Source organism: Ctenopharyngodon idella, chromosome 23, assembly GCF_019924925.1.
Source record: "Ctenopharyngodon idella isolate HZGC_01 chromosome 23, HZGC01, whole genome shotgun sequence".
Lineage (NCBI taxonomy): Eukaryota > Metazoa > Chordata > Actinopteri > Cypriniformes > Xenocyprididae > Ctenopharyngodon > Ctenopharyngodon idella.
Window position 1 is genome coordinate 5,977,276 of NC_067242.1, and position 12,023 is coordinate 5,989,298.

A 12,023-nucleotide genomic window follows, 5' to 3' on the forward strand; every position below is an offset into this window, starting at 1 on the left:
TTAAATTTTATTTCAATTTTACTTGTTTTAAATGGTTGACATTTAAGGAATTAATTTCATTAATTCTAACTCAATTCTATTTGTTGAATTTAATTAATAAAATTGCTTGTAATCTGTTGCCAAAATTTTATGGAGTAGATATAGCATATTACTTTTAACAGTGTAGCTTGTCCCAAAATAATAACTTTTGACAGAATTCGTGAAATTCACCCATTTAACCCATGCATAATATTGTTTAAAAGGAAACAAACTGATTAATAAAACCAGTATGGCATTTGTCGGTTCACATGTATTTTATTTTGGAACAAAAAGACAAATTGAAAGGTGCAATTATTCCAGTCTATCAAGCAGATCTATTTAGATGCATACCTTTAGCTGTTTGTAATGAACTCAAGTCACAGAAACAGTATACATGACCTTCTTTTTAGAAATATTATGTGATACTTGTTACTGCTCTCTCTCACACACCTCTTTCTTTTTACCCCCAATTTCATCATCTGACTTTTTCTCTCCTCCATCTCATTTCTGTTTGCTCATTAGGCTGTTTACTGAGGCATGTTAATGAAGGCCAGCAGGTCACCACGCACAAACAGAGAGAAATTCACAGTCTGCAGCTCATGAAAGCCTTTTCAGTCTCGCCAGCCACAAATACCTTCCTCCCACTCAGCAACTCATAAAGATGAACTTGCAGTGTTTCCTATAGAAAGCATATTAGGAGTCTATGCGGAATAATAATCATTACCAAGATATAATGTTATGGCACCCATTTCACGCTGTTTGGATTTTTGTTAGAACACTGGCAAAAATTTGCCCAATTAATTAAATCTAGATTTAATAAGCAAGTTTGTTAAGATGCAACTATTGTTATGCCACTGACCATGACTCTATATTTCTTAGCAAATTTTTAAGACAGTCACTATTACTCATACACAAGGTTAATGATTTCAACAAACCTCTTGGCTCTACCCCTAAGCATTAAAGGGTTAGTTCACCCAAAAATGAAAACTCATCATTTACTCACCGTCATGTTGTTCCAAATCCTTTCATTTATCTTGGGAACACAAATGAAGATCTTTTTGATGAAATCTGAGAGATTTCTGTCCCTCCATAGACAGCTACAGAGCTGACATGTCAAATAGTTTATAAAGAGATCGTAAAACTAATCCATATGAATTGAGCAGTTAATCCAAATTTTCTGAAAAGACTCAATCTCTTTATATGATTGAATTTAGGCTTTTATTCACAGTCTATGGAGGGACAGAAAGCTCTGATTTCATCAGAAAGATCTTCATTTGTGTTCCGAATATGAATGAAGGTCTTACGGGTTTGGAACGACATGAGGGTGAGTAATTAATGACAGAAATTTCATTTTGGGTGAACTAACCTTTTAAACTTACCACCATTTGTGCTACTGACACGAATGATATATAAAATCACGTGGCTTGTTGAAGACAGATGTATTATAAGTTTTCTAAATGATCATATTTTAACTTTGCAGATGATAAAATGGGCAAAAAAAGACATATCTACAGACCAGAATATCATGGAGACTTGGAGAGTCTTTGACTTGAACCAATTAAATAGCAACTAGCCAGATCGCCATAACAATTAAAACACAAATTGTAATGCCCAGGCGACCACACACAACACCGTTAACAGCCATATTAACACCCTTATATCTTGGTATGAGTTTGCACCGACAGAAACAACTCACATTTTCTTCAGAAAGTGTAAAAACCTAGTTTGGAATACAAAACTATTCTGGTCACAGTTACTGAATGACATTGATTGATTTGCTTTAGTTATAGCTGAGAATGAGCCAAGAATATAAAACACCAAAATGGAGTGAAAAAAGGAATGTATTAGCATTGTTCCAAAACATGTCAGGAAGAATGCTCTTGTCCTGAAACAATAGGCAGCTCAGACTCTGACAGGACGCAAGATGTACTTGGTGTACTTTTAAAGAGCTGAGATCAAATCCATTCCCCTTGTGAGCACTGAGGTTAATTGCCTTCAGCAGCAGGAACTGAAAGATTAAGTGTGTGTAAACAGCTGTAAACAAATTACCTTCAATATACACTCACAAGCTGGCTACTCTGAGCACAGTATAAATTGTAGTGTTAGTATATAGCTTATGTCATTATAATCACCAAGCCTGCATTTATTTGATCAAAAATACAGTAAGAACAGCAATATTGTGAAATATTATTATAATATAAAATAACTATTTGTATATATTTTAAAATGTAATTTATTCCTATGATAGCAAAACTGAATTATAAAGCCGGCATGAAATGGAAGTTGCAATAGTCTTTTCTTCCCTATTGAGACATGAAACAGCTTTTCGAACAAGAAAAAATTGTCCATCTGAAACTGATGATCGTTGTGGTTTGCTATTGGTCGATCTCATGTGAGTGACAGGTTGTCCCGCCCCCTCAAGAATCATTTCTTATTATTATCAATGTTGAAAATAGTTGTGCTGCTTAATATTTTTGTGGAAACCAATACATTTTTTTTTTTCAGGATTCTTTGATAAATATAAAGTTCAAAAGAACATTTTATTTGAAATAACATTATAAATGTCTTTACTGTCACTTTTGATCATTTTAATGCATCCTTGGTAAATAAAAGTACTAAATTTATTCATAAATAACAAAACATTGAATGGTAGTGCGGTATGTAGCTTATTTTATAAGTGATAAAAACATAATGTGAGTGGTTTTTGCTTGTGCAAATTTTACACAAAGCTGTGTTGTGGATGGTTGCCAGGATGTTGCTATGCAGTTGCTATGGTGTTGCTAGACATGTTTCTAAGTCAACATATTTTGTTGATCCTGGGGCAAAATTCCTGTCTGTAAATTTAGTTCTAACCCTATCCCTACCCCAAAACCTAACCATACTCATAAAATTTCCCTAAAATTAAAGAGAAATGATAGGTGAATAACAGTGATGTAAGAGCAGCTAACCCCGGTTGTAAGCCTAAACTTGACATAAACTGTAAAGCTGTCCCTCAAATCTGATTGACTGTTTGGAATGTCAACAAAGATGTTGTTCCAGGAACATGTTGTACTTGATGAAATCGTGTTCACCGGTGTGTCATGTGAGACTGCAAAAGGGCCCATTCTCAAGTTTCTGGCTTTAGCAAACATCATAAAATGCATATATGATATTAACACCACAGAATCTATTATAAAACTTGTCACAGGAAGAATTTTCTAGCGTTCAACATCAATACACAAAAAGTGAAGTTAATACTTTGCCTTGGTTGAACAGGCTTTGACAGCCTTATTTTCTGTTCTGAACCCAAGATCGCGCTGCATACTATGGAAGCTTGTTTCTGCCACAGAATAAAAAAATAAAAAAGGTATATAGGGATCTCACAATTCTGCGAGCTATATACAATTGCGAAAAATAACGTCTGAATAAAATCTGAATTGTGAGTTATAAAGTCTGAACTGCAAGATACAAACTCGCAATAGACCTTAATCTGTGTAGCGCCATTAATAAGTTTTGGAAATTCAGGAATGAAAATGAGGCTGTGATGAACAGAATAACAGTGCATTCAATGGAATGTACTGTTGTTTAACAACATACATTGTTCAGCTGATGAAAAAAAAACTTTCAGCAGACAAAAACTCCATGAAACAGTTGTGAAAGTTGTGACCTTTATATAGCGCTCGCCATTATAAAGACTGTAAGTCTATCCCTCACAGCCTCGTTTTCATCAGCATTAAAATCAACATGAAAGTGAATGTGAAGGCCAAGTATGGTAACCCATACTCGGAATTTGTCCTCTGCATTTAGCTATCCCATCCAGTTTAGTGCACACACACTCACTAGGAGTATAGTGAGTAGTGAACCAGAGCAGTGTGCAGTCATTTTTGCTGTGGCGCCTGGGGAGCGATTGGGGGTTAGGTGCCTTCCTTAAGAGCACCTCAGTCATTTCCTCCCGGTATTGAGTCGCGAAACCACAACCTTCGGGTTACCAGTCTGACTCTCTAACCATTATGCGACTGCCCCCTAAAATGGCGTCTAACTTGACTAAGGTCTATTGCGAGAAATAAAGTCAGAGTTGCGAGAAATGCGAGAAAAAAGTCAGAATTGCGAATTTATATCTCACAGTTCTGACTTTTCTTCTCACAATTCTGGCTTTATTTCTTACAATTCTGACTTTTTTTCTCACTGTGAGATATAAACTCATAATAGAGAGTTATAAAGTCTGAATTGTGAGATATAAACTTGCAATTGCAAGAAAAAAAGTCTGAATTGTAAGACTAAAAGAAGCAACTTATTTTTTTAATCCATAGTTTTAGTGTATCCTCTGAAATCTGACCTCTTGAACACATGGCTGGAGTTTCTGCATGTCAGGAGATCCCTCAGGAAGTCCAGGGGTGATATCACTTCAGATATACTGCTGTCATGCAGTGGGCCGAGGACTGAATCTTGTCCTGTGAAGAACCTGCATGGCACATCTGGTTTGGATTAACTGCCCCAAACAGCAATACAAGCAAAAAGCAACATATGACAGTACTGCCTAAAAACCTCCTGGAGGAGACAGCCTATTAAAGGTCTTGGCGCTCGCGATTGGCAAGTAAGGGGCTGTTTACACGACACTGTTTTCAACTAAAAATGGAAAACTTCATGTGTTTTGGCCATTCATTTACATGTCAACGGTGTATGGTGGCCTGAAAACAAGAACTTTTGAAAATGATTTTTGAAAAAAATAGCGTTAGTGTTCTCCCCATGTAAACTACAGAAACTCAAATTGTGCGTTTACACGACAACAATGTACTAAAAACAGAAAAAGAAAAAAAATTTTCGCATACAAACAACGTTGTCAAAACCGTTCACACGGATATACAAAAACAAACGCATTATTCTGCCAGGCCAGTAGTTGGCGATGTCACTTTGTAAAGAAACACTACACGCCTATAGACCGAACACCTAATACACATGTTTATAGTGTCACTGTTTTCACAAATTTGCGTTTTTGTTGTGTACATGGGGACGATAACGATATAATTTCAAACCAGTTTTCAAAATCTTACGTTTTCAGGCCAACAAAACGCTGTTGTCATGAAAATCAACAGCCAAAACACATGAAAAGTTTTCCGTTTTTAGCTGAAAATGGTGTCGTGTAAACGGCCCTAAAGAATTTGGACGTTGACTGGTACTCTTTTATATGTTAATGACATTAATTAGAGGGCGTTTACAAGGTGGAGATCTGAAACGTTCAGTTGTGCACAATTTCAAGATCATTCGTGATTTATAAATTTCAGATCTGAAGCGAGGTGTACACACATTTGAGAAACGATTATAAGATCAAGTCTAGGACGGTGTCTACAAAACATTTTATAAATGAGGCCTCTTCATTTTATCCCATTTTTAATCTTTATTTTAATGAATACATTTTCAAAATTAAACTCTTGAAGCCATCAGGGTGTGGATGCTGTTTGTTCTTTTTTCTCAAGAAATCATTTCCATCTGCTTTTCTTGTTATAGGTTACATTATTCTGTAAATATGAAGAGATATTCGAGGCACCATTTGTGGTTCCTCAGATCACACTGGCACTATTTCAAAAAGCAAGAACCCTAAAGATCAGAAGTCTAGGATCTGCACGATTAAAATGTATTAACTGAAACTGAAATGTACAGTATACAAACTTTCAGAACACAGGACATGCATTTAAACATTCTGCATACACCAGAGGCCATTAGGAGCAGAAAGTAAACTGTTGATTTAAAGTCTCTTGGACTTAAATCAAGATTCACAGGGTAAGTAAATGCTTGAGACTATAAAGCGAACACTTCAGCAGAAGACTCTGTCTGCGTGGTAATGGTTTCTGATCACATCACGCACATACTGTAGCTGATGCATTTTATCTGCAGTGACATGATAAGAAACAGGGCTAAACAGATAATAGCGGAACTGATGGTTTTCTATGTATAGCTGCCTGAGACAGATTGCATGACTATATAGGAAACAAGTTTGCCTTGGTACGCAACAACAAAGAAAGAAACTAAAAATTAGGAAAAACCAAAGAGGAAAACTGAGAACAATGGATGTCTTCTGAATGTAAACACTGTGACTGTCTGTCAAGAACAATTTGGAATGAAAAAAAGAACAAAGGGCAGCTTGGGAAATTAATTTCATCTATGAATAGAGAAGGAAAACAGGCTGAAATGTTCTGCTTTTTCATCACTGAAAGTGACAGCAGAGTGTTTTTTTTTTTTTTTTGGTACTGACAACTGTGCAAATCCAGCTTAGATCTGTGAGCTGCCAAACCTCAGTAAAGCTGAGACTGTTGCTGCACATCGACTTGTATTCAGTGTCATGAGTGTCTAAGATGGTGGGTTTGGTACATTTGAGGCATTTGTAAATACCACGAGTGCTTATCTTCTTTCATAGCATGTTTGCATATTGCATATGATATGCTATAGGGCATTTGTTCAATTTCACTTAAGTTATGAAACTCCTCGGAACTGATTGAACACTTTCAAATTAAATATTAGAATTAAAATTAAGTTGTATTTTTTTTTTTTTTTACAAACTTTAAAACATACATAGTATTTATTTATTTTATTTAAATTTAGTTATTTTTTATGGAAGCCCGTTTCCGCCACAATTGAGTAAAAAAATATAATTCTGTAAGTCATAATAATGAGAAACTTTCTCATAATTATGACTTAGTATCTCTTTATATTGAGAAAGTTTCTCGTAATAATGACTTAGTTTCTCATAATAATGAGAAACTTTCTCGTAATAATGACTTAGTTTCTCATAATAATGACTTAGTATCTCATAATAATGACTTAGTATCTCATAATAATGAGAAACTTTCTCGTAATAATGACTTAGTTTCTCATAATAATGAGAAACTTTCTCGTAATAATGACTTAGTTTCTCATAATAATGACTTAGTATCTCATAATAATGAGAAACTTTCTCGTAATAATGACTTAGTTTCTCATAATTATGACTTAGTTTCTCATAATAATGAGAAACTTTCTCGTAATAATGACTTAGTTTCTCATAATAATGACTTAGTATCTCATAATAATGAGAAACTTTCTCGTAATAATGACTTAGTTTCTCATAATAATGAGAAACTTCTCATAATAATGAGAAACTTCTACGCATGCGCAAAGCAGCGGAGCAGTGACACACTAGCGACATCCGCTGGTCAAATGCGATAACTCCGCAACCATGGCACGTTCTGCAAAGTGTAATCTATAATATCATTAAATAAATAACATTATTGATAAATTATCAGTAGCCATGAGACGGGATATAGTCGTTTATTCATTTGTAACATTCATTTGTATTTTTGTGTATGAACAAGCAGAAACACAGAGTGGTGATCCATGGATTTCAAACAGATAGAGGAATGATAGGACAGCACACACCTCCATATCCAAGTCTGTTAAAGAACGCTTCACCTGGAAAGCTGTCTTTTGCATACATTCTAATGAGTCATAAACATCTTAAAAGGTGTTTTCTGTAGGAATATCACTGGAATGAAGGTTTATGACTGGGCAAGTGCTTTAGGACCCGGTTTATATTAGAAAAGCTTTCCAGCGCCTTGTCTAGGCAAACCTGCACATCAAATAGCCTAGACTCATCCGCGAAATACGTGTTAACGTTAACACATAAACCCACACATTTTATGAAGACGTTGCACTTAAACTTAACGAATACATGTCATATTCCTTCGTTAATCTGATAGTTTTGTAAGCCGTCGCGTTCATGCAACAGTTTCCACCGTTACCACGGAAACCACTTTGCGTTCCACCTTCTCGTGCGCATGTGTAACGGTGTGTAAAAGTGTTAAATTGATGCATAAATGGGGACAGCGCCATCTGTCTGCTGCGTGATGGCATATAGCACGTGAAATGGGGACCGCCCACAGCAGAGATAATGAGACATGGTGTGGGTAAGTCGCACATTTTCAGCAGCCGGAGAATTATAAGTTAAAATGATTAAAAACACATAACTAACTGCTTTATTGCTGATTTATCCTGCAATGAACTTCTTGTAGAACTGTTGATATGTGTTTGGCGTCGAATGAGGTGTTTTATGTTGAGTTATTTTTAGTTTGTATTACGAGGCCTAGTCGTAATTAATTTGTGCATTGTCTTTGTTTTATGTAGAAGTGATTTTAATTCTCCGTGCAGTTTCCCTTATTTCTATGTGTTCTCCATTGTGCAGGTATGTTGTAAGATGTGTTGTTTTCATGTTTAATGTATTAATTGTTCAAATGGAATTGTGTATGTTCACCGCTAGGTGGGGATGTTTACCCTTCGAATTGAACTTAATTGAATTGAAATGTTCCGTTTTTCATTTTATTTGTGATCAATTCATTGAAATATCTATTGAAGTTGTCAAATTGGAAAATTGTTAACACTATACGATCACAACGCATAAAGATTTAATTGATTTGAAAAGACTAAAAAAGAAAGAACTGTTTTAAATAAACAGCAGAGATAATGAGACATGCTGTGGAAGTGATTTTAATTCTCCGTGCAGTTTCCCTTATTTCTACGTGTTCTCCATTGTGCAGCTCAGCAGTAAGACCACCCAGGCAAGACCGTCACACATGGAAAAGTATTGAAGATATACTGATAATTTATAATAACTGATGTTATTTAAATAGACTGCACTTTGTAGATTACTTTAACGAAAACAACTGTTTTGCATAACGTGCCATGTATGCTGTTCTCGCATTTACGAGACTTTGACCAGCGGATGTCGCTAGCGTGCCACGCCCTTCTGCTCCGCTGCTCTGCGCATGCGTAGAAGGTTCTCATTATTATGAGAAAGTTTCTCATTATTACGATAAAGTTTCTCATTATTACGAGAAAGTTTCTCATTATTATGAGAAACTAAGTCATTATTACGAGAAACTTTCTCAATATAATGAGATACTAAGTCATAATTATGAGAAAGTTTCTCATTATTATGACTTACAGAATTATATTTTTTTTACTCAATTGTGGCGGAAACGGGCTTCCATAATTTTTCTAATAAATGGGAATAGAAAATCACAATTGAGCACAGTACACTTTACTTTCAACAGCTATAAGCTTAGTATAATATGTTATATAATATTTAAGTGTATTCAAGATTATATTCCTTTTAATAAAGCAATTCATCTATACAGTAATATTTATAATTTATAATAATATATTAGTGGCCACTGCTAAGAGAATACGATTTTTAAAATGATACTAAGATAAACAGGTTTTTTTTTTTTTTTTTTTTGTCCTCTATCTCTGGTTTAGTTTGGACTTCTGGAGAAGACAGTGAGACATCATCTGTAATATTTTACTCTTGGGATATGAGCCATTTTTTATATGCTATTTCCAAAAAGATAAAGAGCATGTTGTACTGAAGTTCACAGTGGCACTAGTAAGGTCACAGTGCCCTCTGTAGGCTGATATCAGTCAGTATTCAACTCTCAAAGCAATTTATTATTCCTGTCACATCCTCTGGGGAGTCCTACTACATCACAACACATCTTACACACCCTGATGAAATGTGAAATTACATCCCCAATGACTCGAATAATCATGGCAATCTAGTTTTCTCTTTCAGTTTATTAATAATCTACCACTACAAGTCATTATCAGTCACAACAGAATTATGTAGAAGACAGATAGATAGATAGATAGATGTTTATATTGGCTTACAACTATTATTTGAATCAGAAGAATATATGCTATGAAGATGCACAATGAACAGTGAAAACGCTAATATACCCCCTTCAATGGCACAAAAATGTGGAGGCATTTATGAAGTGCTGTTAATACTGACTGTTTTGCAGTGTTGTAGAGATTCAGGTGCCGTGTGAGTGTTTCATGGTAATAAGAGGCCTGACTGTAGGCCCAGTGAAACAGCAGCTCTCCTTGTGCTCTGCAGTATTTAATGAAGACCCTCTTCAGATGCCACTTCACTTTAAATGGCTTTATGTAACTTTTTGGGGTAAGTTTAGCAGTCTGTTCACACTTGACAGTGCTTCATGACTTTTAGTTGGATCTCTGAAGTATACACAGAAAAAAAATGGGCGTTAATATATTTTAAATGTACTAAATTGCAACTTCATCATTACAAATGTGTAATACAAATAGACAAATATAGGTGGAAGGAAAGCTTTAAGGAAGAGTTTACTTCATGAAAGTTGCATTGTTACATATTTTTGGCTTTAATATCTGTATTGTGTAACCATTCTATAAAAGCAATAAGGTATGAGAGGCTAGTGCTGTATCGTGAATACGTCACGGCTGAAGGGGTTGCAGGCACTCCCTTCAGTTGTGACTTATTCACGATACAGCACAGCCTCTTGTACCTTATTGCTTACTTAGTACATTCCGCATTACACTTCAACCATATTTCAAAGACAATAGAAGTAATTAAAGCTGTAAGCAGCATTGAAACGGCCCTCACACCCAGGGTCACCGCCACCCGATGGCCTTAGGAAAACAGAGAATTGTGGAAGACATGCATTTAAGCAGGCAAATATAGGACAGCAAAGTCATTTTGATGTGCCACACTTCCTGCTGCCAGCAGGTGGCACTTTTACTATAACTGAATATTGTCATGTCTTCAGGTCAGGACTCTTCTCAAACGTGAAGTTTGGGGCAGATTGGACATTGAATGCCTGAGTTAGAACAACTTCCTGTTTCGTGGCGTTAATCGCATACTTTTGCGCTTAGCCAAGTGCTGCATGTTTCTAGCATGTTTGGTACTTCATGGCATATTTAAATGTGTTTCTGGGAGTGAATTATAGTGTAAAGCATGCCATTTCCTGTTGCTAGCAGGTGGGGCTATGACTGTAACTGAATATTGGCATGTAGATGTCTTCAGGCGAGGACTCTTATCACACATGTGAAGTTTGGGGCAGATTGGACATTCTATGCCTGAGTTACAACAGCTTCCTGTTTCATGGCGAAACATCGAAATTTGTCAGGCCGCCACGGACACGCCCTTCCGCAAAAACTCAAGATCTTCGCAATTTAACGTTGCAAAGGCCTTTAGATTAGACTGACCAAATACGATGTTGTTCTGATTAAATCTCTAGGAGGAGTTTGTTAAAGTACAACGTCTGGAAATGGCAAAAACTGCAAAAAATTTTGCAGAGAAAATTAAAATGATCTCACTTTCTGTTGGCTTTCAGAATTTGGCCCAAGAGACTTAGGTATTGGGCTGTTACATGTGTCTAACAAATTTCATACTTGTATGTGAAATGTAGCGTGAGAGGCACTTTGTTGAAATTTTGTAGGTGGCACTATTGAGCCATTTTGCCTCAACTAATTCTGAAACCCACATCAGATCAAATTTTCACCACTTTTGATGGGTGTGCAAGTTTCATGAGTTTTTAAGCATGTTTAGGCCCTCAAAAATGCGATTAATTCCAGAAAAGAATAATATGAAACGGAGCAATTGCTTTATATGTGCGGACCCTAATTACAAAAATTACATATAAAGAGTCATACTTAAGTGGGTGAAAAAAGCACTCTAAAGACCGGAACACACCAAGCTGATGGTTGGCCGTCGGGCAGTTTTTGTTCGTCGGCCGACTAAGTTTTCTCAGTGTGTTCTGCACCGTTGGCTGAAGTTGGTCCTCGTCGGCTTTTTTCCGGCTGATTCGAAATGTTTAATCGGCGTCGGCGCTCGTCGGTCCATCTGATCATTCTGATTGGCTGTTCAGCTATTGCCACCTGCTGGTACGGAAAGGCATTTCATCTTGCGCAGGTGCAGAACGGACGTGCTACTTGGCCGTCGGGTGTCGAGCGTCGGTTTGGTGTGTCAGGCCAACTTTGGACACAGACGCTGCCGACGTGAGCCAACCCCGCAGTCTGCTTTCGTCACCACTAGTTCGTCGGCATTGGCTTGGTGTGTTCCGGCCTTCAAGTTCAGCTTATTGTATTTAATATAAATTTAAACTATAATGAATTTTCTTTTAGTGTTAAAAGTGTCCAAAAATGAGTTCACACTTAACTATACAGTATTATTCTGTAATACT

The 12,023-nt window shown here is 36.3% G+C and overlaps 1 protein-coding gene across 1 annotated transcript in view; it reads left to right on the plus strand.

Annotated features, from left to right (window-relative positions):
• LOC127505693 (protein adenylyltransferase SelO-like) overlaps positions 1 to 12,023 on the plus strand; it is a 557,335-nt gene that overhangs the window by 55,009 nt on the left and 490,303 nt on the right. The window lies entirely within an intron of this gene.